The sequence below is a fragment of the Myxine glutinosa genome, chromosome 13 (assembly GCF_964187855.1).
Source record: "Myxine glutinosa chromosome 13, kmMyxGlut1.1, whole genome shotgun sequence".
In the NCBI taxonomy this organism is placed as follows: domain Eukaryota; kingdom Metazoa; phylum Chordata; class Myxini; order Myxiniformes; family Myxinidae; genus Myxine; species Myxine glutinosa.
This window is the reverse complement of record NC_136273.1, coordinates 68,712,811-68,730,968: the sequence shown is the minus strand read 5'-3', so window position 1 is coordinate 68,730,968 and position 18,158 is coordinate 68,712,811. Positions and strand designations below refer to the sequence as shown.

General features: G+C 44.1%; 1 protein-coding gene across 2 annotated transcripts in view; it reads right to left on the bottom strand.

Annotated features, from left to right (window-relative positions):
• Positions 1 to 18,158, bottom strand: part of LOC137439004 (laminin subunit gamma-1-like) — a 241,952-nt gene that overhangs the window by 197,175 nt on the left and 26,619 nt on the right. The window lies entirely within an intron of this gene.

Here is an 18,158-nt window from a genome sequence, read left to right as displayed (position 1 = left end):
TGTCTGTCTGTCTGTCTGTCTGTTGGGCGTCTGTCCGGGGTGTGGCTTACTCGGTTTGCAGAGTAGCTCCACCCATTCTGGGAGTGGCTTCATATAATTAAAAACAAATATCCACCATTTTATTAACTCGCATAGCTTTGAGGCCTGTTTTGTAGGCCCGTGGTGTCTTGCTCTCTCTCCCAGTTTTATTTCAAATCAAATTCGATATATCATTTCATTTTTCACAGTCGTTAACATAGTTTTAGACTCGGTTGAAAAAAAACGGGAAGAAAATCCAATGAAAGTTGCCGTTTATAGAACGAAATGAATTCTCAAACGCCTGTAACTTCAAGGCCATTGAGTCTCTCTCACGCCTTTATCTCCAATCTAACTCACCATATGATTTCATTTTTATCGATGGTTTTAGACTCGGTGTCAGCAATAATTGAGAACATTCCACACACGCGGGAAAATGCAGAGATATATTATTAAAAATCGCGTCATGGTGTATCATACACCGCCCAACATGACACCGATGGCAACGTGTCGATACATATTAATAATTCGATATATCATTTCATTTTTCACAGTCGCTAACATAGTTTTAGACTCGGTTGAAAAAAAACGGGAAGAAAATCCGATGAAAGTTGCCGTTTATAGAACGAAATGAATTCTCAAACGCCTGTAACTTCAAGGCCATTTCGTCTCTCTCACGCCTTTATCTCCAATCTAACTCACCATATGATTTCATTTTTATCGATGGTTTGGACTCGGTGTCAGCAATAATTGAGAACATTCCACACACGCGGGAAAATGCAGAGATATATTTTTAAAAATCGCGTCATGGTGTATCATACACCGCCCAACATGACACCGACGGCAACGTGTCGATATGTATTAAAAATTCGCTTTTGCTTTTCCGTAAAGATATATTACTTTTTCGTTTGATGACAGTCGTCACAAAAACGTCAACAATGATGCCGACATATATTTCTTCGTTTTTATTTCATTCAACATTATTATCCGGAAGTAAAATATGTTTCAGGAAATTACCGAGAGATATTTCTTCGTTTTTTAAAATTAGTTATGTGCGCATACACTTTAAATAGGTTTATTTGAAATCTTTAATTTTCCACAATATAATTTACTTGCCATTTATCATTTGATGATTACGAGAAAAATTCCTCTTGAGGATCGTGACAATTCATGCGCTGCGTGGAAACTTCTATTTCCAAAATGAATGAGACGATCGATGAAGAACGCAGACTTGAACAGGATGTAGCAAGAAAGCGAATGAGACGGGCGAACGAGTCCATCGACGAACGTCAATGCAAACTTGCGGGGTCACTCGTGGGAATCCGACGGGCATGGATGTGTGTGACATTTCGACATATTGAGTTAGATGCTGCACATTCATTTTTACAAAATGGTTACTGGCAAGTCATCAGATCCAGAAATGGTGTAACCTTCCTGCTCAGCAGCTCTGCGAACACTGTATCCACAACCTCCACCGTGGGTTCACATCAATAGACTCTTACTAATTTATGTCCACGCAACATAGCTAAGTCAACCCAGCAATTTGATCTCACTTTCAAACGCTCGAACCATAGCTTAAAGCTTTGTCCACAGATGTTTACCTTCCTTGCTTGAGAGATTCATGTGTCTTCATGTATTCACAATCGTCAGCGCACACTCCATCATGTATGAATACATAGACACCTTAACTCACACTGTACACCACACACACACGAACTCACACACAAAAACACACACACACACACACACACACACACACACACACACACACACACACACACACACACACACACACACTCACACACTCACACACTCAATAAGAAGAAAAACAAACTTGGAGAGTCCATTTTTTAATGTGAAAAATTAGGATTTACATTCTTCTGAAGCTCAAACATCAGATAAGCTAGTATCAGGAACATAAATATGTGCAATTCTAAGACAAAGAGCTTCAACATCCTTTATACTCTGGAAGTATGTCAGCAGCTCCACCATCAGGATCACTAAGTTGTGGATCTCGAAGATTAAGGTCTCATACATCAGGAACTTGAATGTTGAGATCTCTAATAGTGAGAGCTCTAATATCCAAAACACTATGATTGACATCTCAAAATATATTTAACAATGGCATCTCTAACATACATATCTCCGACATACATATCGCTGACATACATATATCCAACATTGATATCACCAACATTGATATCACCAACACTGATATCACCAACATTGTTATCACCAACATTCATATCTCCAACATTCATATTTCAAACATTCATATCTCCAACATTGATATCACCAACATTGATATCACCAACATTGATATCACCAACATTGATATCACCAACATTGATATCACCAACATTGATAACACAAACATTGATATCACCAACATTGATATCACCAACATTGATATCACCAACATTGATAACACAAACATTGATATCACCAACATTGATATCACCAACATTGATATCACCAACACTGATATCACCAACATTCATATCTCCAACATTCATATTTCAAACATTCATATCTCCAACATTGACATCACCAACATTTATATCACCAACATTGATATCACCCATATTCATATCTCCAACATTGATATCACCAACATTTATATCACCAACATTGATAACACAAACATTGATATCACCAACATTGATATCACCAACATTGATATCACCAACATTGATATCACCAACATTGATATCACCCATATTCATATCTCCAACATTGATATCACCAACATTTATATCACCAACATTGATAACACAAACATTGATATCACCAACATTGATATCACCAACATTGATATCACCAACATTGATATCACCAACATTGATATCACCAACATTGATATCACCAACATTGATATCACCAATATTCATATCTCCAACATTGATATCACCAATATTCATATCTCCAACATTGATATCACCAACATTTATATCACCAACAATGATATCACCAACATTGATAACACAAACATTGATATCACCAACATTGATATCACCAACATTGATATCACCAACATTGATATCACCAACATTGATATCACCAACATTGATATCACCAACATTGATATCACCAACATTGATATCACCAACATTGATATCACCAACATTGATATCACCAACATTGATATCACCAACATTGATATCACCAACATTGATATCACCAACATTGATATCACCAACATTGATATCACCAACATTGATATCACCAACATTGATATCACCAACATTTATATCACCAACATTTATATCACCAACTGTTACGGATTCGGCCCTAATGATTGTTGTTATGATTATTGTTGTTGGTTCTAAGTATTCTGGTGATTGTGGTTGAAGGGAAAGGGTTATTATAGTTAAAAGGTTTAAAAGCGCTCATGATAAAATAATACCGGAAATGGCATAGTGGGCCGGAAGAGGTTGAGGGAGGAGGAGGAGGACGTGAGAGAAAGGAAAAGGAGGTGTTCTGACGAAGCTCCGCACCTGGCTTGGGCGAGCTTACATGTCGAGAGAACTTTGAGTCCGGGAAGGGAATCTTGAGCGATTGGTGATCGATGGAATTGTGGAAAAGCCTGCGAAGCCAGGTACAGGTGTGATTCCGGAGAATCTTCGCCTCGCAGCGACGGCTCGAGGACGAGCCAGCCGCCATTACCGGGACCTCGCGCGTCGTTCGCGGAACCTTGGGTTGGCCGCATCCGCGGGTCCCGCCATCCGGTGATTTACCGAAATAGGTGTGTGCACTAAAGCGGCTTCGGAAGATTGCCCTGTGGTTCGTTGACTGAACGGGGAAGGTGCACATCCGGATCGCTTATTTGGGATTCCCTGTCCACGGTCAGGTTGCTGTTGGATTAGACCACGTTACGGTCCATGCCTTACCTACACCGCCGTACTCGCGTCTTCGCCTCATCTCCTTTGAGTTATAGAGACATTTAAGGGTTGGGCTCCATTCACTGGGAGCGCGGATCACTGCCGAGCTGCTGCCGAGCTGGGACTGGGATCTGTGAGTTTATGTTACGTAATAAGGTGGTACCATCTTGAGGTTAATTGTATGACGGATTGCTTTCATTGCTGTATGTTTTTCCTGTGTGCTTTTAATACAATCGGTTAATTTACAATCTTTGGGTGTGGTTCCACTATTGATTTGTTTTTGACACCGGATAACATATTTTTCTGCCGGGGCTCCTCGCGGGGTTCGGAGGTTTACCGAGACCCGGAGATCGGTGAGGACCCCGTAACGGAAATTGGGGGCTCGTGCAATTGACTCGTGGGCTCGAAATTGGGTCTGCGTCCGGGATCTAAAAATTTCCTAAATTTAGTCCGGGAAATAACTCCCTAACATTCCCAGAATTCCCAAATTTGGAACTTTTTAAACAGTCCCAAATTTTTCCAAAAAATAAAAATAAATTTTTTTTGGGGAATTTCTTGTGTGAAGGTTAACAGGTCTTAACAGTAGTCACCATGGAGTTTGACGCAGAGAAGTTTACAGTGACCCCTAGTGAAGCACAGTTCAGAGCGTTGGTAAAATCGGACCTCTTGAAATTGGCCAAACATTTTAGCTTGGAGGTCCGAACGAATATGAAGAAGGCAGAGTTGCAGACAGTGGTGATACAATCTATGGTGGGATTAGGAACATGGGGAGAGGTAGCCCGGGATTGGTTACCCGAGGAACCAGAAGAGGTGGAGCTCCGGAAACTGGAGTTGCAATTGCAGAGCGAGGAAAGAAGAGCCGCAAAGGAAAGAGAACTCCAGGAAAGGTGAGAAGACAAAAAAGGAGAGTGGAACGAGAACTCCAGGAAAGATTAAAAGCACAGGAACGAGAACTCCAGGAAAGGTTAGAAGAGAAAAAAGCACAAGAAAGAATCGCGGAAAGGAGAGTGGAAAGAGAACTCCAGGAAAGAAGAGAAAAGGAACAAGCAGAGGAAAGGAGAGCTGCAAGGGAACTCGAAGCAGAGGAGAGAAAAGCCGACAGGGAGTTAAAGGACCGTGAAATGGCGCTTCAGCAGGAAAGTAGCCTCAAGGAGCTGGATGTAATGAAAGAACGGGGAGACGTACCATCCATGCCGACTGGTTCGACACCGAGTCTGAACACCTGGGATGTTGGCAGACATGTGAGGCTGGTTCCACCCTTCAATGAAAAGGATGTAGCCAAGTTTTTTTCCACACTTTGAGAAAGTGGCTCGACAGTTCAACTGGCCTGAGGAGTACTGGTCCATACTAGTGCAAAGTGTTCTGGTGGGTAAAGCTCAAGAGATTTATTCGGCTTTACCGATTGACCAATGTGCAGATTACGAGGTATTGAAGAAACACATTCTCAAAGCCTATGAATTGGTCCCGGAAGCTTACCGACAAAAATCCTGGAATGCCAGGAGGAGGGAGAGTGAGACCCATGTGGAATTTGCCATAGTGAAGGAAACCATGTTTGATAGGTGGATTGATTCAAAAGGAGTTGGGAAAGACTTCGAACTATTGCGACAATTGATCCTGGTGGAGGAATTCCAACAGTGTGTCCACGAGGACATTAAAGGTCATCTGGAGGAAAGGAATGTACCAAAGCTGTATGAGGCAGCCACCATGGCAGATGACTATGCCTTAACACACAGGATGAGGTTCCACAAACCGAACTTCACGCCCAGACCTAGCCAGGGGAGCTATGGTACATCAGGGGCGGAGAATGAAAATCCATGGGGGCGGCCTCGGGATGAAAATTAGGTCCACTTTGACACCACGACTTCTAGAAATCAGAAGACTGCGGTTCCAAGACAGACCTATCGTCCGGGGGGCTCGAGGAAGACCGCCGCCCCCATGCCTTGGCAGACCACGAGGTTCTCCTCCAGGCCTACTTGCACTTTTTGCCATAAACCTGGACACTGGATGTCCAACTGTTATGCTCTGGGAAAGGAAAATCAGGAGCGGAGTTCGACTAGTACGACTCCAAATGCGATGGCCATTGTGAGAAATCACTCTCAAAAGGGTTACCAACCATTTATTTCCGAGGGGTTTGTGTCACTGGATGGAGCCTCGACTAACCGGAGACCGGTTAGGATATTGAGGGACACAGGAGCACATCAATCTTTAATGCTTGAAGGCATCTTGTCATGGTCCGAGGAGACGGCAACTGGGGATAGTGTTCGTTTACAGGGATTGGTGGCTGTGTTAGTGCTCCACTTCATGTCATCCATTTGGAGTCCGATTTGGTGTCAGGACCGGTCACCGTCAGTTTACAAGCCACGCTTCCTGTAGAGGGAGTATCGGTTGTTATCGGGAATGATTTGGCCGGTGGTCAAGTTTATGGTAACCCAATGGTTGTTCAAAAGCCCAGTAGGGAAAATAACACCACACCAGTTAGGGATGGCGACAAGTTCAGCAAGTTATTTGTAGGTGGACTGAACTTCAAAACAAAGGAAGATGTTTTGCAGTCTGCCTTCAGCAACTATGGACCGCTTTTGGAAGTGCTGCTGATAAAAGACAGGGAGACACGAAAGTCAAGAGGGTTTGGCTTTGTCACGTTTGAAAACTCAAAGGATGCCAGAGAGGCAGAAAAGGATCTGAATAGCAAGGAGTTGGAGGGTCGGACCATCACAGTAGGGAAGGCATTTCCTAGGGGTCGAGGGGGCTACAGAGGAGGACCACGGAGTAGTAGTGGTGGTGGCCGCAAGCGATATTATTATGGAGGCTTCCAGAGTTATGACAGCTCCCGAAGGAAGGATTTATCAGAGGAGTGGCCGAGAAGGAGACCGCCAGTCAGGGGACTACTGTGACAAGTGGTCCCACCGTAATTATTAGGAGTCCGGAAAAGTTGAAGCACTGAATGCTGCGGAGCCGCCGAGCCAAGATTCCTACACGGACTAACCGTGAACGCCATGTACCTAAAGGCGTCCAGGTAGTGAACTTCCCTGCACGGACTAACTGTGAACTCCACGTTCCTAAAGGCGTCCATGTATTGAACTTTCCTCCCCGGACAAACCGTGAACTCCACGTTCCTAAAGGCGTCCATGTAGTGAATACTTCCAGGCCTCACCACCCAACCACCATGGAACCTGGCTTTCAGCTCGGTCTCCCGGGGAAAGTGCTATAGATTTGCTGGCCTTTGGGTTTTTGATCACAACCCCTTAACCTTCATTCAAGAGAAACTAGAAGTAAAAATCAGAGGGGCAGGGACAATGTCGTTGCTGATGCTTGGTCCAGAGGAAATTAACTTTGGAAAGCTCTGGGGGTTGTGTAAAATTTTGTTGCTTTATTTTTGGGGAAGGTTGAATATTGTTGCTCACGGGGATTGCTGATTTGGGTTGTGAATTTACTTTTGCTTGTTTAAAGAGGGCATGCAAAGAACGTTTTCGCTGTGTTCAAACTTTCTTTCTTGAGGGGGGGAAGTGTTATGGATTCGGCCCGAATGATTGTTGTTATGATTATTGTTGTTGGTTCTCAGTATTCTGGTGATTGTGGTTGAAGGGAAAGGGTTATTATAGTTAAAAGGTTTAAAAGTGCTCATGATAAAATAATACCGGAAATGGCATAGTGGGCCGAAAGAGGTCGAGGGAGGAGGAGGAGGACGTGAGAGAAAGGAAAAGGAGGTGTTCTGACGAAGCTCCACACCTGGCTTGGGCCAGCTTACATGGCGAGAGAACTTTGAGTTCGGGAAGGGAATCTTGAGCGATTGGTGATCGATGGAATTGTGGAAAAGCCTGGGAAGCCAGGTACAGGTGTGATTCCGGAGAATCTTCGCCTAGCAGCGACGGCTGGAGGACGAGCCAGCCGTCATTACCGGGACCTCGCGCGTCGTTCGCGGAACCTTGGGTTGGCTGTATCCGCGGGTCCCGCCATCCAGTGATTTACCAGAATAGGTGTGTGCACTAAAGCGGCTTTGGAAGATTGCCCTGCGGTTCGTTGACTGAACGGGGAAGGTGCACATCCGGATCGCTTATTTGGGATTCCCTGTCCACGGTCAGGTAGCTGTTGGATTAGACCACGTGACGGTCCATGCCTTACCTACACCGCCATACTCGCATCTTCGCCTCATCTCCGTTGAGTTATAGAGACATTAAAGGGTTGGGCTCCATTCACTGGGAGCGCGGATCACTGCCGAGCTGCTGCTGAGCTGGGACTGGGATCTGTGAGTTTATGTTACGTAATAAGGTGGTACCATCTTGAGGTTAATTGTATGACTGATTGCTTTCATTGCTGTATGTTTTTCCTGTGTGCTTTTAATACAATCGGTTCATTTACAATCTTTGGGTGTGGTTCCACTATTGATTTGTTTTTGACACCGGATAACATATTTTTCTGCCGGGCCTCCTCGCGGGGTTCGGAGGTTTACCGAGACCCGGAGATCGGTGAGGACCCCGTAACGGAAATTGGGGGCTCGTCCAATTGACTCGTGGGCTCGAAATTGGGTCTGCGTCCGGGATCTAAAAATTTCCTAAATTTAGTCTGGGAAAGAATTCCCTAACATTCCCAGAATTCCCAAATTTTGAACTTTTTCCAACAGTACCAAATTTTTCGGGAAAAAAATAAATTAAAAATTGGGAATTTCTTGTGTGAAGGTTAACAGGTGTTAGCAGTAGTCACCATGGAGTTTGACGCAGAGAAGTTTACAGTGACCCCGAGTGAAGCACAGTTCAGAGCGTTAGTAAAATCGGACCTCTTGAATTTGGCCAAACATTTTATCTTGGAGGTCCGAACGAATATGAAGAAGGCAGAGTTGCAGACAGTGGTGATACAATCTATGGTGGGATTAGGAACATGGGGAGAGGTAGCCCGGGATTGGTTACCCGAGGAACCAGAAGAGGTGGAGCTCCGGAAACTGGAGTTGCAATTGCAGAGCGAGGAAAGAAGAGCCGCAAAGGTAAGAGAACTCCAGGAAAGGTTAGAAGACAAAAAAGGAGAGTGGAACGAGAACTCCAGGAAAGGTTAGAAGAGAAAAAAGCACAAGAAAGAACCGCGGAAAGGAGAGTGGAAAGAGAACTCCAGGAAAGAAGAGAAAAGGAACAAGCAGAGGAAAGGAGAGCTGAAAGGGAACTCGAAGCAGAGGAGAGAAAAGCCGACAGGGAGTTAAAGGACCGTGAAATGGCGCTTCAGCAGGAAATTAGACTCAAGGAGCTGGATGTTAATGAAAGAACGGGGAGAGGTACCATCCATGCCGACTAGTTCGACACCTAGTCAGAACACCTGGGATGTTGGCAGACATGTGAGGCTGGTTCCACCCTTCAATGAAAAGGAGGTAGCCAAGTTTTTTCCACACTTTGAGAAAGTGGCTCGACAGTTAAACTGGCTTGAGGAGTACTGGTCCATACTAGGGCAAAGTGTTCTGGTGGGTAAAGCTCAAGAGATTTATTCGGCTTTACCGATTGACCAATGTGCAGATTACGAGGTATTGAAGAAACACATTCTCAAAGACTATGAATTGGTCCCGGAAGCTTACCGACAAAAATTCCGGAATGCCAGGAGGAGGGAGAGTGAGACCCATGTGGAATTTGCCATAGTGAAGGAAACCATGTTTGATAGGTGGTGTGATTCAAAAGGAGTTGGGAAAGACTTCAAACTATTGCGACAATTGATCCTGGTGGAGGAATTCCAACAGTGTGTCCACGAGGACATTAAAGTTCATCTGGAGGAAAGGAAAGTACCAAAGCTGTATGAGGCAGCCACCATGGCAGATGACTATGCCTTAACACACAGGATGAGGTTCCACAAACCAAACTTCTCGCCCAGACCTAGCCAGGGGAGCTATGGTACATCAGGGGCGGAGAATGAAAATCCATGGGGGTGGCCTCGGGATGAAAATGAGGTCTATTTTGACACCACGACTTCTAGAAATCAGAAGACTGCGGTTCCAAGACAGACCTATCGTCCAGGGGGCTCGAGGCAGACAGCCGCCCCCATGCCTTGGCAGACCACGAGGTTCTCCTCCGGGCTTACTTGCACTTTTTCCATAAACCTGGACACTGGATGTCCAACTGTTATGCTCTGGGAAAGGAAAATCAGGAGCGGAGTTCGACTAGTACGACTCCAAATGCGATGGCCATTGTGAGAAATCGCCCTCAAAAGGGTTACCAACCATTTATTTCCGAGGGGTTTGTGTCACTGGATGGAGCCTCGACTAACCGGAGACCGGTTAGGATATTGAGGGACACAGGAGCACATCAATCTTTGAAGGCATCTTGCCATGGTCCGAGGAGACGGCAACTGGGGATAGTGTTCGTTTACAGGGGATTGGTGGCTGTGTTAGTGCTCCACTTTATGTCATCCATTTGGAGTCCGATTTGGTGTCAGGACCGGTCACCGTCGGTTTACAAGCCACGCTTCCTGTAGAGGGAGTATCGGTTGTTATCGGGAATGATTTGGCCGGTGGTCAAGTATATGGCAACCCGATGGTTGTTAAAAAGCCCAGTAGGGAAAATAACACCACACCAGTTAGGGATGGCAACAAGTTTAGCAAGTTATTTGTAGGTGGACTGAACTTCAAAACAAAGGAAGATGTTTTGGAGTCTGCCTTCAGCAACTATGGACCGCTTTTGGAAGTGCTGCTGATAAAAGACAGGGAGACACGAAAGTCAAGAGGGTTTGGCTTTGTCACGTTTGAAAACTCAAAGGACGCCAGAGAGGCAGAAAAGGGTCTGAATAGCAAGGAGTTGGAGGGTCGGATCATCACAGTAGGGAAGGCATTTCCTAGCGGTCGAGGGGCTACAGAGGAGGACTACGGAGTAGTAGTGGTGGTGGCTGCAAGCGATATTATTATGGAGGCTTCCAGAGTTATGACAGCTCCCGAAGGAAGGATTATCAGAGCAGTGGCCGAGAAGGAGACCGCCAGTCAGGTGACTACTGTGACAAGTGGTCCCACCGTAATTATTAGGAGTCCGGAAAAGTTGAAGCACTGAATGCTGCGGAGCCGCCGAGCCAAGATTCCTTCACGGATTAACCGTGAACCGGTTCACAAGTTCTTCCGGTTCTTCCGGTTCTTCCGGTTCACAAGGCGTTGTTGTGTAGGAGACTTCCGGTTCACAAAACGTTGTTGTATAGGACCTTACATTTGCACACCCTCTGTGCACACCTTACATTTGAATGTAGCTGCTACACTGGTAAATGACCCTCTCAGACCACTACATTTTTGATGAACCCACTCAGCACACATTGTACATTGAATGGAGTTCACTCCGACACCCTTCCTGCACACAGCACATGGCCACTTCCCAGTTCTTTCCACCTCACCACATGCTTTACCACTTGCCATCACCTTCGTCTTTCCTATATTCACCTTCAGACCTTTTGTCTCCATACATTCCTTCCACTTGTTCATCTTTTCCTTCAGTCCATCCAGACTTTCCGCAATCAACACCAGATCATCTGCATACAACAACTCCCACGGTAAACCCTCCTTTACATTCTGAGCCAGCACCTCCATCACAGCTACAAATAGTAGAGGACTTAGTACCGACCCCTGATGCACTCCCACCTTCACCTAAAACTCACCACTGTTCCCGTCCTTCATCCGTACAGCTGTGCGCACTCTTTTGTACATTGTCATCACTACTCTGATCAACCATTCCTCCACTCCTAACTTCCTCAATGCTCTTGTCAATACTTCACGTGGAACCCTATCGAATGCTTTCTCCAGATCAACAAACCCAAGAAACAACTTCTTCCTCTTCTCCATGTACTTCTCCTGCAACTGCCTCACAATAAAGAGCGCGTCTGTCGTTTCTCTTCCTGGCATAAATCCAAACTGCATTTTGTCGATCTTCACCTTCTTCCCTATCCTCCTCTCCAACACCCTTTCAAATACCTTCATTCCATGCTCCAATAACTTTATCGCTCGGCACGAGCCACACCCCAGAGGGTCACCTTTCCCCTTGTAGAGAGGGACGAGGGTACTCAGTTCCCAATCCACTGGAATGCGGCCTTCTTTCACCACCAGATTACAGATCTCTGTCATTCTCTTCATGCCCCAACTTCCTGCTGCCTTCAACATATCTCCCACAACTCCCACAACTCCCGTCGGCCCTCCCGCTTTTCTACTCTTCATTGCTTTTATCGCTTCCTCAACTTCCTTCTCAGTTATTTTCTCTGCTGGTCCTAAAACTGGGTTTCTCTCTATGTTGCCATCGCATTCATTCTCTGTATTCAACAGCATTTCCATATAACTTTTCCATCTTCCTTTTATTCCATCTGGGTCCACAACGATTTGTCCCACTTCATCCTTCAAGCAACTCACCCCCATCACATCACACCTCTCTTTCGCTATCTGCTTTGCAATCCTGAATACCGCTCTCTGACCCTCTTCCGAATCCAAGCGTTCTCCGAACATTTTCCTACATGCCTCCTGCGCCTTTGCTACCTCTTTCTTTGCAGCCTTCTTGGCTGCCTTATAACTTTCATGCTCTGCTTTTTCTGCTCCCGTACTCTTCGCCTTCTGCCACTCCTTGAACCTCTTCCTCTTCACGTCAATCCTCTTTACAACTTCATCATCCCACCACCATGTTTCCGAGTGCCTCGGTGGTCCTTTTGTCCATCCACATACCTCACCAACGGCTCCCAACAGACTATCTTTCATTGACATCCAACCACGTTCAAGCTCAACCACATCATCCTCTACCCTACTCAGCCTCTCTTTTAATGCCTCCCTTACTGTCACCTCTTTCAACCTCCACACCTTCATTCTCGGTTGGTACTTCACCCGCCGAGCTCTCCTCGCACCTTTCACCCTTATGTCGCAGACAACCAGGTGGTGCTGTGAAACAGCCTCCTCCCCCGGGATCACCTTTGTGTCCCGGAGGTGCCCCCTATCTCGCCTACGCACCATCAGGTCGTCAACGGTTGTCGTCGACCCACCTGACGTGTATGTAACAAGCTTATTATCCTTTTTCTGGAACTGAGTATTACAAATCAACAAATCAGCTCCATCAACAAACTCCAAAATCCTTTCACCTTCTCCATTTCTCACACCATATCCGTAACCCCCATGAACTCCCTCAAAACCGGCCATACTCCTTCCCACATGTCCATTTAGGTCTCCTCCTACCACAACAACTTCCTCATCTTTCACGTTTTCCATCAGCTTCTCTATCGCACACCAGAACTTGTCCTTCTCTTCATCGCTCCGACCAACCTGCGGAGCATATCCCGAGATGACGTTCACCAAGAGCTTTCCAATCATCACTTTCACCATCATCAACCTATCACTCACTCTAGTCACACTCTCCACACTGTCTACAAACTCCTCAGAAAACAGAACACCAACACCATTCACGTCCTCCGGGCACCCTTGCCGCACAAACTTGTATTTCTGTCCCTGCCTACCCTTCACCATTCTCACACCACTTCCCTTCCATCTCGTCTCTTGCACACAACATATGTCCACTCTTCTTCTGACCAATACTTCCACCACTTCTCCTGATCTCCCTGTCATTGTCCCTACATTCCATATCCCAAACCTCAGAAACCGATCTCCACTTCGGGCTGTACCCTGCCAATATGTAGTTGTAATTGTCATGGTTCTCTTTTTGAAGCAATGTTTTTATGGCCAGATGCCCTTCCTGACACCAACCCTCTTAGTCGCCTCTTACGACATGCAGGGATACGGTGTACCTATTCTAACCAGGGTACACACCGGGATATCACCAACACTGGCATCACCAACATTGATATCACCAACATTGATAACACAAACATTGATATCACCAACATTGATAACACCAACATTGATATCACCAACATTGATATCACCAACATTGATAACACCAACATTGATATCACCAACATTTATATCACCAATATTGATATCACCAACACTGACATCACCAATATTCATATCTACAACATTGTTATCACCAACATTCATATCACCAACATTGATATCACCAACATTGATATCACCAACATTGATATCACCAACATTGATATCACCAACATTGATATCACCAACATTGATATCACCAACATTGATATCACCAACATTGATATCACCAACATTGATATCACCAACATTGATATCACCAACATTGATATCACCAACATTGATATCACCAACATTGATATCACCAACATTGATAACACCAACATTGATATCACCAACATTGATATCACCAATATTGATATCACCAACACTGACATCATCAATATTCATATCTACAACATTGATATCACCAACATTCATATCACCAACATTGATATCACCAACATTCATATCACCAACATTCATATCACCAACATTCATATCACCAACATTGATAACACCAACATTGATATCACCAACATTGATATCACCAATATTCATATCTCCAACATTTATATCACCAACATTGATATCACCAACATTGATATCACCAACATTGATATCACCAACATTCACATCACCAACATTCACATCACCATCATTCACATCACCAACATTCACATCACCAACATTCACATCACCAACATTCACATCACCAACATTCACATCACCAACATTCACATCACCAACATTCACATCACCAACATTCACATCACCAACATTCATATCACCAACATTCACATCACCAACATTCACATCACCAACATTCACATCACCAACATTCACATCACCAACATTCATATCACCAACATTCACATCACCAACATTCATATCACCAACATTCATATCACCAACATTCATATCACCAACACTGATATCTCTGGCATGGATATCTCAGGATTCTGCAATGCTGGATTCAAATTCAATATTTTATGTTTAGGTTTATTTTGCCTACTTATATTATTGGTGGTCCTATAAACAAAATGTCTTTATCCTGCTTGTGACAAATGTACAGGAATCACTATTATATGAGCTGAAGTCAGCAAAAAGGAAGCTCTCAGCGGTTTTGAGGTAACTTGACTTTTACGTGTCTCCATCAGCCCTGGACTCTTGATGGTACTGCAAGATTCATGCCGTTAACACCTCTTCATCCCCACCAAGGGTGCAACAAAGGGAGTGGGGAGTGGGGGGAGGGGGAGGGGAGGGGAGGGGCCTTCACTTGGCAACAGTAAAGATAGTATAATATATACAAATAGATTGTCTGGCACATAGTCCATTTAATCAATAGTGAGTTTACAGGAAAGAATGGAAGCCATCACCTCTCAAATGAAACTTGAGGAAAACAACAGTAAAACCAGAACAGCACTCGGTAGAGCGCACACCTCCGCCAGGCTGAACACATTATGTTTCGTATCCCACTGATAGGCCGAATCTGGATTCAGACCTGGACCAAAATCTAATCAGCTTGTTCTTGTCACCTAACCAACTCATCCACCAAGTTTAGTCATAACTCGTCCATAACTTTTTTAAATATCATGTTATATATCACTTTTCACCCAATCTCTCAATGGTGAAGAATCACTTTAAAAATTAAATAATCCTCGTATCCGAATCCATATTCAGATCTTCACCAAAATCGAATCATTTTGGTCTGGTCAAACACACAATCTGTCCACCAAGTTTCATCCAAATCCACAACTTTTTGAGAAATTGTTACGAATTACCTCCCCAAACTCCGGTTAGGGTGCCCCTCAGAGTCTCGAGAGGGACGGGGCAGAAAGATTTGTTATTTTGAGTGTTCTAATAAACCATGGTAAAACCACACCAATGCAATTGTTGAACAAAACAAGTAATTGTATTAACAACTCTCACATACACAACAATAACACTCTTAAAGAAAGTACCATGAAAATCTCCCTTGCATCAAATGAACAATACATATGATGGTACCATCATTCCACAATGCTCTCAAAGCAATAAACTCACGATACACCAAACGTGAGTGGAATGTAACATTCCCCAAAGTCCGTGCACGAATCCCCACGCTGGTTGAAGGTGGAAGGCGTGCCGAACAACAAGAACAGGGAGGTATCGGCACGGCGGTGGACAAGGAGTTACAAGGTGAGAGGTCGATATGGGAATTGAGCCGATATGGAAACCAACGGCGATCAACACAATGCTGTCGATATGGGAATCCCAACGACAAAACAAGATGCACCCACAGCCTCTTTGAGGACAAAATGTCAGATCGGCCTGTAATTGAGGCCATTGCTTTCCCTCTAACAATAGCTCACACTTGGTATTAAAACCTGAGACGCAGGTTTAATTGCAATCCCAATATGTGACGATGTCGCGGGCAATCCCTTTCCCGGAAAGCCTCAACTCATTCGTGATCAATATTAAAAAAAAGTCCACTCGCAGCCTCGATGCAACTCACAGCTGTCTCCCCCTCTCCCTGCCGATCACCTCCTCCCTCCTCTTCCGGGTTCTTTGCAGCGTTTTCCTTTTTCCTTCACAAACATTTTTTTACCTTTTATTGAAGTATTCTCCATTTCACACAAAAATCTTAACAACAATATTACCTGAAACTAAAAATCCTAAAGTAAATAATCTACAAAGGCGGAAGTGATGGACCCTAAACAATATCGTGCTATATGTCGGTTTTAGCCCTATCACTCAATGGTGAAGAATCATTTAAAACATAGGGGCAATACCCCTGGCGCTCACCTGGTAGAATAAACAGTATGCTGCACTGACTAAATAAATTTTAAGCCAATTTCAATGGTTGCTAGAAGACAGGGCAGCATGTAGAATCATACTAACATACAGGTAATCATAAGACTTTAAAAACAAACAAAAAATTTGGGGGGCAACACCCTACCTCCCTCCCCCCCCCCCCCCCCCCTTCCCACCCCGTATACCTCCTCAGATCACATTGGTACATCACGGTTGATTGAGGTTGTGGTCAAGTTTCATCAGAATTGCATAATGTGTCGTTTCTAAGAAAGCAAATACCTATTTTGGGGTGTAACAACCCCCCCACCTCCTCACCCCCCCCCCCCCCCGTAGATCCCCTCAGACCCCGCTTTTTTAAATGCCGTGAACAAACTTTAGTCACAACACAACAAATATTATTTGTGCCAAATTTGGTCGCAGTCCCATCAGCGGTTTCAGAGATGAAGTCTCAAGTGTTTACGGACGGACTGACAGCCAAACATTGGTACATCACAGTATGACGGACTGACGTACTACGCGCCATCACATAAGCTACCCTGAACTTCGTTCCAGGTGAGCTAAAAAATTATATGAGACGGATCTGGATCTTCACCAAAATCTAATCATTTCATCCTTGTCACATACGTGACCCCTCCGCCAAATTTCGGCCAAATCCGTGCACAACTTTTTGAGATATCCTGTTCACAAACAAACAAACAGACAGACAGGGGTGAAAACATAACCTCCATCCACCTTTGGTGGCGGGGGTAAAAAAAAGAAAATGGTAAAAATGTGTAAAATGCATCAGTTAATGTTCTCCAGATTCCCATGATAAAGGTTTGTTGAAATTTTGACGACAGAAGCTCAAATGGTAAACTAGAAAGCATCTCAAAATGCAAGTGGTCAAAACAAAGAAATACAGAAGATATTAAATAAAAAAACAACCCAGCCGTCTCGTGCTGTTGCACAGCGGAAGGGCTGATAAGAGCTATTTGTACTCACTGTAACTTTGCCCTTTGATATTTTGACCCAATTATGAATGAGCCTTCTCCATATTCTCAAAATAAGGTTTTTTTTGAAAATTCGATGGCAAAAGCTCATATGGTAAAAAGGTGATGGCCTGGACAGGCACGAACGCACGTATAAACACACGCACATAAACACGCACACACAATCACAAAATCCCGACTTCCGCTGTGCAAAGGATATTTTAAATAGATCCTTTGCTGCCATCTAGTGTTTGGCAAACACTTAAGAAAGTTGGGCACACAACCAAGCTGTCTCTTGGACAAATCCCGGCACATGACGAACAATGACAATTTTGTTACAAGTACGTGCATATTGTTGTCTTTAATGAAATAAAAATAATCTTTCATTGTATATCGAGATAACATACAGCTTATAAAACAACAACAATCAAGCTACACTTAATAGTAAAATGAAAATATGTAGTTTGAAATTCTGTGAACATACCTTCCAGTATGGACAGTGTGAGATGCAAATATTAGAAATACTACTGAGAGTATATGCGTGATGCGCAATATTCATATTAGTATGACTTAACACTAACCCTAACATGAGCGCATTCCGATTTGCAGCCATTACGCTGGCTTTGGTCAGCATTTGCTAAATATTTTAACAGTTTA